We start from the raw sequence: 13685 nt of genomic DNA, 5'->3' as shown, positions 1-13685 counted from the left end.
GAAAGGGGAATAATCAAACAAGAAAGGATCGCATTTCATCATTGTTAACAACATGGATATTTATAATATAACGGAGTTTTAGTCGTATAGACTCAAATAACTAGTAAGTTCAGATAACTCCGACTTAGCCAAAATAACATAAAACTTCTGAGTACGCAGCGGAATAAGGTTCTGATTACATGTATGAAGACATGTAACCCTAGAGTCTTTCATAGCATATAATATTGCGACAAAAGAGGATTCCACTCGTCACTTCATCACCATCGTCTACTGCTCAACCTGCACATTTAGAAATACATGCAGGGCTGAGTACAAAGGTACTCAGTGGGCACATATGCCTACTATGAAATATAACATGCTTCGTAAAAATTTAAATTGTCATGCCATCATAAACAGTACATCAAGGGGTTTTTCGCTAAAAAGGCCCAAGCTTACTAAATTCAGTTGTGATTCTTAAAGTTCGACTGATCAGTCTAAGTTCTCTTGTATTTTATCATATCTGAAGCTTGTGTGCCGGAGAGGTGGCCACCTCTCACGGTCACTTGACCGGCCAACCCGCTAGATGACTCACGGTCACTGGTGTACACTAGCCCTGGCAGGATAGCTATCAACTGCTCAGGACCCGAATTCGATTACATAACTGGCAAAGCCACATCAGATAGATATCATACCAAACATTGAAACATTTATGGCAAGACAACAGTTGAAATAATTTTCAGTTCAATGATTTTGCAATGAAATAACTGTTCAAACATAACATTAAACTCATTTGATATATATATGAAAGTAATGCCCACCTGATAGCAAAGCTTTGCTACAGATTAGTGACTCCTTGACGAGCTCTTATTCTTGCGCTCGACCTTTAATCCGAGAAAATAACGTAAGACTTTAAATCGAGGGAAAATTCTCAATTAAATGAGAATGCGTAATTTAACTATGCATGAATCTCGTATGCATGAACTATTATTCTGAGATAATAATCAGGGAATTTCTATTGTTAATCCAGATTATCGGATTTAAACAAAAGCTAAGTCTCGTCTCATGAAGCCGGATAATTAACAAAAATCAATCCAATCTCTTAGGGTGTTCTAATCCGCCAATTAAATAAATCTCGCTCGCTATAGCTGAATAAAAGGCAGTTAAACTGAACATTCGACATATGATCACGTAAGAATTAATCAGGCTTAACGAATATGAATGGAAATAATAATATAATTTCAAATAATTAAAAGGCTCAACATAAGGCAGCCTAATAATTAATTAAGTAGAAGTGGGCTTGAATAATTAACATGAGAGGCCCAATTGAAATAATTCATCGGCTCAAGTAATTAAATAAATCCTGGCCCAATAAATAAATAATTTGATTAGCTGGGCTCAATTAAATAAATCAAACGAGGCCCAACGAAGATAATATAACAGCCCAATAAAATAGATGGGCTTCAATTTAAATAAATTCGGCCCAAAGAAATAATGTAATAGAGGCCCATCTGAGTAAAATAAATAAGGCCCAACTGAAATAATATAACAAAGGCCCAATGAATTAAACTAAAGCCCAATTAAAATAGAATGCAGTTGGGCTTTCATTAGTAAACTCGGCCCAAAGAGACACAATAAAGGCCTACATGAAAATAAATACAACAAGGCCCAAAGAAAATAAATAGAAGGCCCAATTTTCGGCCCAAATATTAAATAAAGCCCATACAAATCAAAACAACAAATAAAGTCAAAGCCCATTTCTCTCTCTCTCACTATCGGTCTCTCTCTCTTCACCAAAACAGACGACCCCCCCTTTTTTTTTCTTCTCAAAGCAGACGCCCTTCTCTCTCTATTTCTCCCTCTCGCTCCGCCTCTAACCGGCCTCAGCCGAGGCGCCTGCCGCCGCAGCTCCGGAGCCCGTCGAGGTCGACGCTTCGCCGCTTCTCCTCGTCAACGTCAATCCCTCAACGTCCTTCTTATCCTCTCCGAAACAGAGCTGTCACTCCCCCCTCCCAATTTAGAAATCGCCGCCGTCGCCGCTGCCCATGGAAGGACGGCGAACGGTCGCCGGTCGTTGCTCTGCCTGACTCGGACACTCCCTTCGCCCATCTCCTCTCGGCTTCAAACGTTCATCTCTCCCTCGAATCTATTGAAGGAACGAAGAAGAAGCCTTAATTTCTCCATCATCTGAATCTGCCACCTCCACTTTCGAAATCCGGGGAACGGCCGTTTCCGGTGAGTGAGGCCGCCCCTCCTTCGTCTGTCGACCTCTCCTCTCTGAACTCAGTTCTGGTCGAGCACTAGTCCCCTCAGCCCACTCTCAATCTCGTCGTTGCTGCTGCGTTCCTCCAGTGAGCAGGTAAAAGTTCGACGCCTCCGTCGATTCCCCGAGCCCCGACGCCGCTGCTGCTACTGGAAGGCCGGCTTCGCCGTGCCGCTGCACTCCAGAATCGGCGAGATTCGCCGCTGAGGTCGGGAGTCTTCTACCCTTCACCGCTCGACGCCGCCGCCTGGGAGCGCCGCCAGCCGCTGTTGTTAACAGCAAGAGTCCGGCAGTCGCCTCTTCCGAAGCCGCCGTCGCCGTGAGTCGCAGAGCTCCGACAGTCCAGTACCACTCTGTAATGACCCGCATTTTTATTTTTATTTAATATGGTATCGCGATAATTAATATCGCATCTTTTAGTAAATGAAACCCAGTTGCCAGTTATATATGAATCCAGTTTATGGTCCTGATTTTTTTTATCAGAAACGAAGTTATTATTTTAGCTTTATACTTTTATAAGTATGAGAAAAACGCGACGAGGATTATTGAGTCATTCAATAATTATTATTTTCAAGTTATAACTGACTTAGCAAAGTCATGTTATTTATTAATCGAAAAACAGAAGCATTTATATTTTATTAGTGCTACTAGAAGTCGAGGAATTATTCCGACTGCAACGCAGATTAAATCTACGGATTTAATTTAAGTTATATTACAGTTTATCAAGTTAGCAGGCAAGGAAAAAGATATCAAGCAAGATACAGAAATGCAATGATTAAAAATCAAAGCCAGTATTTATTTACAGTTCACAGATTACAGGCTAGTTCCCAGCTTGGGGAAAATCGTCTAATATATTACAAAAGCTGTAGACTCTACGTGGCCTACTCAGCCACCAACTCCACTCAACATATATCTATGAGACCTACGTACTAGCCAAGTGCACCACTACTCTTTTTCTCACTAACTCCACTCAAATATTTATTTGTTTGGCACCAAATAAGTGGGCTGTCACCTTTTCCACCGAAAGCCATGCATTTCACTTATTAAAGCACCACCAACTCTCCTCCACTTACTCTCAACTCCAGCAGGGAGCACAACATTCTCTATCATTTTCCTGTCACCAAGAGGTCTCTCCAAAGAGCAGAGAAGCCCCCACTTCGTTCAGCCAAGTTCTCAAGGTAAACTTGCTTTAATGCTCTATTTTCTTTCATTACCCACCTGCAATAAAGAGCAACAACATCAATTTATTTCAGTTCAGTTCCAACCCATTTAATACCTTAAGAAATCGAAGAAGCAAGAGGGAGTATTCATTCACTGCTGTGCCAAACTTTAAGTTCAGCCCAAATCATTCCAGTTCGTTAAGCTCAACGACAAACAGCCAACCAACATTCGTTCTCAAGGTATAATTCTATTTCAGATACCCATTCCAGAAAGCATTCATATCAAAGCATGATCATGAGTAGTTTCACAAGGAGATACGACGTATAAGCATTTTGAACTTAGTAAACACCCCAACTATGCTTTCATGAACAAGTGACAGTTTATATGAAATTTTAAACGAGCAAAATTTGAGATGTAAGCAAAACAAGAAAATTACCCCTGATCCTTGCCTATTTCACGTTAAGAACTGATAGAAAACGGGGCGAGATTATTTTTGACTTAGCTTTAGAAGGGAGCGGGCTGCTGCCCTGATCTAACTCGGAAGACGGCACGATGATGGGGCCTCTGTTGACGTCGGGGCGAGGAGGGAAGGCTGACTGCCTTGACCGGTACCGAGCCGAGCAGCGGCTGCTCTGCAGCGGCTCTTCCAGAGAGAGAAAAGCGAGATCTGATTGTGTCGATGGTCGTCGGAGGGAGAGATGGCGGCGATGGTGGCGGTCCGGCTGACTGCTACTGTCGGCTGGAGCAGAGGGGGGCCAAGACCGGCGGCTGCCTCGCCGGAGGTAGCCTCAGCGACCGTAAGTCCGAGAGAGAGAGGGATTTATGAGGATGGGAGACGAACAGCGCTGCTTCCAGGAGGCGACCGCTCGCCGGATTCCAGACGGAGGTGCGACAGCGGTGATAATTTCCAGAATCAGGGCTCGATGTTGGGCTCTGGGATGCTGGGGTTTCATGAGTCGCCGGTCGAAGCTGACCGGAGCAGTGATGGCTGAACGGCTGAGGAAGATGACGCCGACCAGAGATGAGAAGAGGCCGATCGATTTTGAAGGAGGGTGGCCGAGCGAGCAGGCTGGAGAGAAAGGGGTGAGCGGCTGATTTGAGAGAGAGAAAAGGGAAGGATCGAAAGGTTTGAGAGTTGAGAGAGAGATAACCGAGAGGGGGAGGAGAAGTAGAGGTTTGGGCTTTTGTTTATTTTAACTTGGGCTATGTCATCTTGGGCCGATTTTTTTTATTTTTAGGCTGGGCCCCATTTTATTGTTAATTGAGAGATGGGCCTCTAATTATTTGAGTTTGGGCAGCCCCTTGTATTAATTTACTTGGGCTACGATTTTTAATTGAGCTGGGCCGATTTATTTTATTCAGTTTGGGCCATTCCTATTTTGTTGAGTTGGGCTGATGCATATTTTAATATGGGCTATTATTCTAGTCCCATTTATATTTCGTTGGGCCAGTTTAATTCATCATTTGGGCCGATTAAATTGCCTTTCTGGGCTAAGATTAATTCTTTTCAGTCCACATTAATTATTATTTGGACCCCTATTTTAATTGTTTTGGGTCGAAGACTTTTTAAGTTGGGCTTTAATTCTTTTAAAGCTTGAGCTGAAGTTACTCCTTTGAGCTAAGCCTAGCAGTATCAATTTTTGATGGAGCCCAATTATTTATCAGTAATGAGCCGCCCAGTTTATTAATTAATGTTTTTGGACTTCCGACTTTAAAGCAAGCCATTATTGTTTATTTCATTTAAGCCACTGGTTTATTTAATTAATTGGCTACTCTCTTTTGAGCCTATTAATTATTTGAGGTTACGCTAGTAATGATGCTTCTATCGAAAAGCCCGATAATTTCTACAAGGTCACACCTCGTTTAAAGCCGAGTTAGTCCTTTTTCAATCAAGTACAAATGCGAGGTTTATTTCACGACTAGAATATTCCGATGAGGAAGGAAGAATCACAGTTTTATTCGACCGCGCTAGACGAGAATTAGCTAAATCTATTAACGAGGATTAATAGTAGAATTTCCGATTATCGCTCAGAGTATTAGTTCATGCATACCAGATTCATGCATAGTTAAATTACGCTTTCTCATTAATTAAGAATTTTCCTCGAGACAATGTCTTATTTTATATTCTCGTGATTAAGGTCAAGCGCGAGAGTAAGAACTACACAAGGAGTTAGAGTACCTTAGCAAAACTTTGCTATCAGGTGGGCAATTTCTTACGCGTAAATAAAATGCTATGCAAGTGTTATGCTTTAAAATGCAAATTGGATCTTCAAGTGTGGTATGCTTTATTACGCTTAAATGAGTTAAGCTTTATTATGTTGCACGTTAAATGATTTACGCTATGCTATTTATACTATTACGCCTATGTAATTTACGCTTATTTATGCTTGAATGCTTTACGCTGATAAGTTTATGCTTATGATTGATGCTTGCGTCTGTTGGGGGAGGCCTCCCTCAACAGTACGATGCCGTGTCCGCTGAGGAGGGCCTTCCTCACGGCGCGATGCCCGTGTCCGCTGAGGGAGGCCTCCCTAGCGGCGCGATGCCAGTATGCCAGTGTTACAGCGTCTATTGGGGGAGGCCTCCCTCAATAGTACGATGCTGTGACCGCTGAGGGAGGCCCCCTTCACGGCGCGATGCCCGTGTTCGTTGGGGAAGGCCTTCTCCACGACACGATGAGTATTTATGATTGTTAATGATGAAGAATGCGCTCATGCTGTTTATGAATTTGGAAAGGTTTAATAAGCAAAGGATTTGAAAGAAACTTATTCCTCTTATGCGATGTTGTGTTTTGTTGTTGATGTTATGTTATATGCTTGGCAACTGCCCACTAAGTACTCTTGTACTTAGCCCTTCGTTGTTTATGTTTGTGCAGGTTGAGCTGTGATGGGCGATGAAGTGTTGCTGAGTGGAGTTTTTGTCGAACTTAAAGTAGGCTCAGAAAGGATACATGTCTTCATACATGTATCTCAGTTATGCATTCCGCTGTAAACACCGATTATTTCAGTTACGCCTTCCGTTGCAAACTCTGATAATGTTTTAGCCAAGCCCTAACGATGCCTTTTTCCTTTTAAGGAATATAATGCGTATACAAGTTCTTTGAGTACCCTTTTTATGCGAACTATGCCTTTTTCCTTTTTAAGGAATATTTCACACGTATTCAAGCTCTTTGAGTATTCTTTTATGCACCCCTTTCTAAACCCGCTTCTTAATTTCCCTTCCCCAGTCATGGTTTTCCCGGATTAATTATCCTTAATTAAGGCCGGTCGTGACAGAGTGGTATCAGAGCAGTTCGTTTGCTCTGAGCCTAAGAGTTTATTTAAGCCAAACTTAGAATGGATCACTAAAGTGTCTAGAGTTCAATCGACAAAGCTCAGCACTTCATCGCATCACACTCAACGAAGCAGAATGGTAAGCTCTTCCAAGTTTTAAGTTAATGTTTACGAAAAGTGAGAATTATCGTAATAACAAAGTGAGAAACTGTCAATAGCTTTGTTATGTTGTTATTGAATGAAATGATTTACGCAAGTACGATTAAGTATGCCTATGGAATGAATCCCTATGAACATAGAGCTATTAAGATATGAGATCACCACTACGACAGAACATAGAAGCAAACATAGAAGAAATTAGATTGTATCTTTTGGTGGCTATAGTGGAGGCAGCAAGATAAGTGATGCATATAGAATAATTTTTAAGCTCATGATTTTATAGCCACTATAAATCTCCATGACTTATGTTTAAGTATCCAATTTAGATGATGTGATATTATATGCTTAAGAATTTTTATGACTCATGGATTTGAGATGCTAAGGACCGTTAAAGCTTACTACATCAATGTTGTCATTGGAGTCTTGACTTGTTTACAAGTTAGAATAAGTTGACCTTTACAAGAATTCTTTAGAGGTTTGTATTAGATTATGCTAGAGTGTACTAATTGACACATCCCTGCTATCAGAATGCCGCCTAAGATAGGACGCCCTGCGAGAAACAATAACAATCGCAGAAACCGTAACGCTGTACCCGAAGAACCACAAGATGCTCGAGGACATAACCCATCCCCTCCGCCCCCGACTAGGAGAGTCGAAGAACTCTTTTTAAGGCAGAACCCACCTACGTTTGACGGAACGAGTGAACCAGCTGAAGCTGAGATTTGGGTGCGTGCAAATGAACGCATCTTCAACTTTCTACATTGTACTGATGAGGAGCGCCTATCTTGCGTCTCATTCCAGCTAACAGGATCAGCGGATTTCTGGTGGGAAGCACGACGAAAAATTCTGACACCTGAACAATGGGCAAGTTATACTTGGGAAGATTTTAAGACAGGATTATATGATAAATATATTCCGAAAAGCTATAGGAAGAAGAAAGAAGTTGAGTTCTACGAGTTGAAGCAAGGAAAGAAATCTGTGGTTGAATACGACAAGGAATTCTGCAACCTGTCTAGGTTTGCTCCACAACAAGTGGACACAGATGAAAAGATGGCAGAGAAATTTTGTGCCGGTCTGCGGTACAAGATCAGTATGGCTCTAGCAAGCCACGGAGGACTCTCATACACGGAGTCTCTGAACAGGGCACTTGACGTTGAAGCTGCAATGCCGTCGGACAAGTCAGCCCCATTGTTGATCTCAACGCCAAACGATCCACCAGGAGCCTCGCATACCCTCAAAGGGAAGCGCAAGTGGGACAACAATGAAGACAAAATCAATCCGATTAATAAGCGAGTATGGCAAGAATATGAACGGGCCGAACAGTTTATTCAACCAAGGCACGAGGCACAGACTAACCTCGAGTCAACTGGGGGTAGCCAAGGTCAGAAAGGAGTTTTACCTTGCCCAAATTATGGTAAGATGCATAGGGGTGTTTGTCGAGCTGGGACTAACGATTGTTACAATTGTGGCCGAAAAGGGTCACTACTCCACGCAATACCCCAACAAACAACGAGGTTCAGCAATTGGGAACACCCGCACCCTTTGCCAGCAATATGTGGACACTTGCGAAATCAGCCTCAATCACATCAGTGAAAATCTTATGGAGACACCGCAGACAAGAGAAGCTACGCGGGAACTTGAAGACAAGATGAAGGAAAATACCCCGAACTGTTTTAGCAGAGATATGCAAATTTCGGGACGAAATTTTTGTTAAGAGGGGTAGTATGTAATGACCCGCATTTTTATTTTTATTTAATATGGTATCGCGATAATTAATATCGCATCTTTTAGTAAATGAAACCCAGTTGCCAGTTATATATGAATCCAGTTTATGGTCCTGATTTTTTTTATCAGAAACGAAGTTATTATTTTAGCTTTATACTTTTATAAGTATGAGAAAAACGCGACGAGGATTATTGAGTCATTCAATAATTATTATTTTCAAGTTATAACTGACTTAGCAAAGTCATGTTATTTATTAATCGAAAAACAGAAGCATTTATATTTTATTAGTGCTACTAGAAGTCAAGGAATTATTCCGACTGCAACGCAGATTAAATCTACGGATTTAATTTAAGTTATATTACAGTTTATCAAGTTAGCAGGCAAGGAAAAAGATATCAAGCAAGATACAGAAATGCAATGATTAAAAATCAAAGCCAGTATTTATTTACAGTTCACAGATTACAGGCTAGTTCCCAGCTTGGGGAAAATCGTCTAATATATTACAAAAGCTGTAGACTCTACGTGGCCTACTCAGCCACCAACTCCACTCAACATATATCTATGAGACCTACGTACTAGCCAAGTGCACCACTACTCTTTTTCTCACTAACTCCACTCAAATATTTATTTGTTTGGCACCAAATAAGTGGGCTGTCACCTTTTCCACCGAAAGCCATGCATTTCACTTATTAAAGCACCACCAACTCTCCTCCACTTACTCTCAACTCCAGCAGGGAGCACAACATTCTCTATCATTTTCCTGTCACCAAGAGGTCTCTCCAAAGAGCAGAGAAGCCCCCACTTCGTTCAGCCAAGTTCTCAAGGTAAACTTGCTTTAATGCTCTATTTTCTTTCATTACCCACCTGCAATAAAGAGCAACAACATCAATTTATTTCAGTTCAGTTCCAACCCATTTAATACCTTAAGAAATCGAAGAAGCAAGAGGGAGTATTCATTCACTGCTGTGCCAAACTTTAAGTTCAGCCCAAATCATTCCAGTTCGTTAAGCTCAACGACAAACAGCCAACCAACATTCGTTCTCAAGGTATAATTCTATTTCAGATACCCATTCCAGAAAGCATTCATATCAAAGCATGATCATGAGTAGTTTCACAAGGAGATACGACGTATAAGCATTTTGAACTTAGTAAACACCCCAACTATGCTTTCATGAACAAGTGACAGTTTATATGAAATTTTAAACGAGCAAAATTTGAGATGTAAGCAAAACAAGAAAATTACCCCTGATCCTTGCCTATTTCACGTTAAGAACTGATAGAAAACGGGGCGAGATTATTTTTGACTTAGCTTTAGAAGGGAGCGGGCTGCTGCCCTGATCTAACTCGGAAGACGGCACGATGATGGGGCCTCTGTTGACGTCGGGGCGAGGAGGGAAGGCTGACTGCCTTGACCGGTACCGAGCCGAGCAGCGGCTGCTCTGCAGCGGCTCTTCCAGAGAGAGAAAAGCGAGATCTGATTGTGTCGATGGTCGTCGGAGGGAGAGATGGCGGCGATGGTGGCGGTCCGGCTGACTGCTACTGTCGGCTGGAGCAGAGGGGGGCCAAGACCGGCGGCTGCCTCGCCGGAGGTAGCCTCAGCGACCGTAAGTCCGAGAGAGAGAGGGATTTATGAGGATGGGAGACGAACAGCGCTGCTTCCAGGAGGCGACCGCTCGCCGGATTCCAGACGGAGGTGCGACAGCGGTGATAATTTCCAGAATCAGGGCTCGATGTTGGGCTCTGGGATGCTGGGGTTTCATGAGTCGCCGGTCGAAGCTGACCGGAGCAGTGATGGCTGAACGGCTGAGGAAGATGACGCCGACCAGAGATGAGAAGAGGCCGATCGATTTTGAAGGAGGGTGGCCGAGCGAGCAGGCTGGAGAGAAAGGGGTGAGCGGCTGATTTGAGAGAGAGAAAAGGGAAGGATCGAAAGGTTTGAGAGTTGAGAGAGAGATAACCGAGAGGGGGAGGAGAAGTAGAGGTTTGGGCTTTTGTTTATTTTAACTTGGGCTATGTCATCTTGGGCCGATTTTTTTTATTTTTAGGCTGGGCCCCATTTTATTGTTAATTGAGAGATGGGCCTCTAATTATTTGAGTTTGGGCAGCCCCTTGTATTAATTTACTTGGGCTACGATTTTTAATTGAGCTGGGCCGATTTATTTTATTCAGTTTGGGCCATTCCTATTTTGTTGAGTTGGGCTGATGCATATTTTAATATGGGCTATTATTCTAGTCCCATTTATATTTCGTTGGGCCAGTTTAATTCATCATTTGGGCCGATTAAATTGCCTTTCTGGGCTAAGATTAATTCTTTTCAGTCCACATTAATTATTATTTGGACCCCTATTTTAATTGTTTTGGGTCGAAGACTTTTTAAGTTGGGCTTTAATTCTTTTAAAGCTTGAGCTGAAGTTACTCCTTTGAGCTAAGCCTAGCAGTATCAATTTTTGATGGAGCCCAATTATTTATCAGTAATGAGCCGCCCAGTTTATTAATTAATGTTTTTGGACTTCCGACTTTAAAGCAAGCCATTATTGTTTATTTCATTTAAGCCACTGGTTTATTTAATTAATTGGCTACTCTCTTTTGAGCCTATTAATTATTTGAGGTTACGCTAGTAATGATGCTTCTATCGAAAAGCCCGATAATTTCTACAAGGTCACACCTCGTTTAAAGCCGAGTTAGTCCTTTTTCAATCAAGTACAAATGCGAGGTTTATTTCACGACTAGAATATTCCGATGAGGAAGGAAGAATCACAGTTTTATTCGACCGCGCTAGACGAGAATTAGCTAAATCTATTAACGAGGATTAATAGTAGAATTTCCGATTATCGCTCAGAGTATTAGTTCATGCATACCAGATTCATGCATAGTTAAATTACGCTTTCTCATTAATTAAGAATTTTCCTCGAGACAATGTCTTATTTTATATTCTCGTGATTAAGGTCAAGCGCGAGAGTAAGAACTACACAAGGAGTTAGAGTACCTTAGCAAAACTTTGCTATCAGGTGGGCAATTTCATACGCGTAAATAAAATGCTATGCAAGTGTTATGCTTTAAAATGCAAATTGGATCTTCAAGTGTGGTATGCTTTATTACGCTTAAATGAGTTAAGCTTTATTATGTTGCACGTTAAATGATTTACGCTATGCTATTTATACTATTACGCCTATGTAATTTACGCTTATTTACGCTTGAATGCTTTACGCTGATAAGTTTATGCTTATGATTGATGCTTGCGTCTGTTGGGGGAGGCCTCCCTCAACAGTACGATGCCGTGTCCGCTGAGGAGGGCCTTCCTCACGGCGCGATGCCCGTGTCCGCTGAGGGAGGCCTCCCTAGCGGCGCGATGCCAGTATGCCAGTGTTACAGCGTCTATTGGGGGAGGCCTCCCTCAATAGTACGATGCCGTGACCGCTGAGGGAGGCCCCCTTCACGGCGCGATGCCCGTGTTCGTTGGGGAAGGCCTTCTCCACGACACGATGAGTATTTATGATTGTTAATGATGAAGAATGCGCTCATGCTGTTTATGAATTTGGAAAGGTTTAATAAGCAAAGGATTTGAAAGAAACTTATTCCTCTTATGCGATGTTGTGTTTTGTTGTTGATGTTATGTTATATGCTTGGCAACTGCCCACTAAGTACTCTTGTACTTAGCCCTTCGTTGTTTATGTTTGTGCAGGTTGAGCTGTGATGGGCGATGAAGTGTTGCTGAGTGGAGTTTTTGTCGAACTTAAAGTAGGCTCAGAAAGGATACATGTCTTCATACATGTATCTCAGTTATGCATTCCGCTGTAAACACCGATTATTTCAGTTACGCCTTCCGTTGCAAACTCTGATAATGTTTTAGCCAAGCCCTAACGATGCCTTTTTCCTTTTAAGGAATATAATGCGTATACAAGTTCTTTGAGTACCCTTTTTATGCGAACTATGCCTTTTTCCTTTTTAAGGAATATTTCACACGTATTCAAGCTCTTTGAGTATTCTTTTATGCACCCCTTTCTAAACCCGCTTCTTAATTTCCCTTCCCCAGTCATGGTTTTCCCGGATTAATTATCCTTAATTAAGGCCGGTCGTGACACACTCATCCTAAAGCTAAGTTCTCTAGTCTCGTTTGTTTTCGTTTACGCGATTGGTGTCGAGGAGTATGCATATTGATTCAGTTGAGTGAGAAAAGTCAGTGCTAACATCTAACAGTGTGAGGATGTCATAGCTAAAATTGTCCGATCACGAGCTAGGGTGTATCCTTTCTTATTAAACTGTGGAGCCTATTTTCATGTGTATACTGATCATACTTGGATGGAGAATATGCATTATAGGACATAGCATATTGAGCTCAGTAAATACCTCGAATGTGATCGAATTGATTGCTTGTTGTTGAATCGAATGAAGTGTGAAATAACTAAAATGAATTTGAAGGTGCTGTTGTTTTAATAAATGCAGGTGAATAAAGGAGGAATTGGGGAAAATTTAGCCAAGACTTACCTCCTTTGAAGTTGGCAGCAGTTTTACAAACTCTATCTCTTTCCTTCAAATTTTCTGGTTTCTGGTGTCAAAGGAAATGAGTGAAGGGAGTTTACTGACTGAAATGTTAAAGGACATGGAGGGAGTAAGTGGGAAGTTTGGTGGAGTGGAGAGCTAAGTGGAGGATGAAGGAATTATTGGCGTTGTAATGGTGGCAAAATGAAGTGGAGTTGGTGGCAAAATGATGTGGGGAGCAAAGGTAGTGGAAAGAAAAGAAAGAAGAAAAAAATATATAGTATAGGATTAATGATGTATTTTCTATGTCTCGGTGATTCTGTAACTGTAAAGTGGATCGCGTGCTCATATCTGCTTGGTACTGTTTATTTAAATAAATCTCGATTTCGACATGTGATATCTCGCTAAAATCGATAAGTTATAAAATGAATCTAAATTAAATCCGTAGATTTAATTCGTTTGTTTTTTTAATATTTAAATTAAATCCGCAGATTTAATTAACTCACGAGTCAGAAATAATCCACGACTTGAGTAAAAATAAAATCTAATTCCATCTCGCTTAAAAATAATAACGTGACTTTGCTAAGTCAGTTATAACTCTGAAATAATATCATTGACTGCTTTAATAATATGAATTCAGGATCATAAGC

The 13685-nt window shown here is 41.5% G+C and overlaps 3 long non-coding RNA genes across 5 annotated transcripts in view; all 3 read left to right on the top strand.

Annotated features, from left to right (window-relative positions):
* The window catches only part of LOC131002248 (uncharacterized), a 36320-nt gene extending 29757 nt beyond the window's left edge, over window positions 1-6563 (top strand). Inside the window, exons 2-3 of the long non-coding RNA XR_009094223.1 lie at window positions 5539-5601; window positions 6276-6563. This is a non-coding gene — a long non-coding RNA (uncharacterized LOC131002248). The remainder of the gene's footprint in view (window positions 1-5538; window positions 5602-6275) is intronic.
* LOC131002237 (uncharacterized) lies at window positions 3020-3824 on the top strand. 2 transcript variants are annotated; one of them, XR_009094211.1, is made up of 2 exons: window positions 3020-3417; window positions 3498-3824. It is a non-coding gene; the product is annotated as an uncharacterized LOC131002237 (long non-coding RNA). The 2 variants fall into 2 exon arrangements; XR_009094210.1 differs by having other exon boundaries at window positions 3493-3824.
* A 2419-nt stretch (window positions 6564-8982) lies between the features above and the next one.
* Window positions 8983-9787, top strand: LOC131002238 (uncharacterized). Of its 2 annotated transcripts, none has more exons than XR_009094213.1 (2): window positions 8983-9380; window positions 9461-9787. It is a non-coding gene; the product is annotated as an uncharacterized LOC131002238 (long non-coding RNA). The 2 variants fall into 2 exon arrangements; XR_009094212.1 differs by having other exon boundaries at window positions 9456-9787.
* The last annotated feature ends 3898 nt before the right edge of the window (window positions 9788-13685 follow it).

Source organism: Salvia miltiorrhiza, unplaced genomic scaffold (assembly GCF_028751815.1).
Source record: "Salvia miltiorrhiza cultivar Shanhuang (shh) unplaced genomic scaffold, IMPLAD_Smil_shh Hic_asm_8, whole genome shotgun sequence".
Taxonomy (NCBI): domain Eukaryota; kingdom Viridiplantae; phylum Streptophyta; class Magnoliopsida; order Lamiales; family Lamiaceae; genus Salvia; species Salvia miltiorrhiza.
This window is presented reverse-complemented; position numbering and strand designations above follow the sequence as displayed.